General features: G+C 30.4%; 1 protein-coding gene across 1 annotated transcript in view; it reads left to right on the top strand.

Annotated features, from left to right (window-relative positions):
* LOC105816355 (GPI ethanolamine phosphate transferase 1-like) overlaps window positions 1–718 on the top strand; it is a 74,369-nt gene that overhangs the window by 32,628 nt on the left and 41,023 nt on the right. The window lies entirely within an intron of this gene.

The following is a 718-nucleotide window of genomic DNA, read 5'->3' as shown; positions in this document are numbered from 1 at the left end:
AAAATAATATTTTGAATTGTGTTTTTATGCATAAGCTTTTTACATAGTTTAGATTCTTTCCTTTGTTCACGTCTCAGTATAGTGTAGGTGCACCATTGAGGATGAACTTTTTTTTTTAACTTTGAATTGTCTTAAGAACACTACCAATTTATAATATCTCCAAGAAACTAGGAGGGGTACTATTTCATCATATCCTTAAGAGTATTTGGTATTTTCATTTTTAAATATGAATATCAAATGCTATTTTAATAGGCCAAAAACGGTACTGCTTTGTACAGTCTTCTGCACTTGTTTTACTTTTTCTCATATATGTAGTATCTGTTCATATCCTTGGACATTCTAAATATTATATACCAAGTGATTTGTGTGTTTTCTGAAACCTAAATGTTTTCTTCTGCCCAGTCTTCAGTGTGTTAGTTTTATGATTGTTAGTAGAATTTAAAGAATTTTCTTTCTTTTGCTTTCTCATGTTTAGAATATTAGTGCTTCATGATATATATATAGAGTTTAGTAGTTGAAAGAGTCAAGAAAGAAATATGGTTTTCTTTTGCTTTGCTCTGTTTTGTAACTTCTGATAAGGTAAATAACTCATTCAACAAATACTTCTGTGACCTACCTAGGCCGGCAGTGGTGGCCACATAAACACAGACTCATTTTATAAACGAGTAGGAGATGCATACAAATAAACATGTGATTAAGACAGTGGAAATACTATAAT

This window comes from Propithecus coquereli, unplaced genomic scaffold (genome assembly GCF_000956105.1).
Source record: "Propithecus coquereli isolate 6110/MARCELLA unplaced genomic scaffold, Pcoq_1.0 Scaffold37, whole genome shotgun sequence".
NCBI classification, from domain to species: Eukaryota; Metazoa; Chordata; class Mammalia; order Primates; family Indriidae; genus Propithecus; species Propithecus coquereli.
The sequence above is the reverse complement of the archived record's forward strand: the minus strand, read 5'-3'. Positions and strand labels throughout refer to the sequence as shown.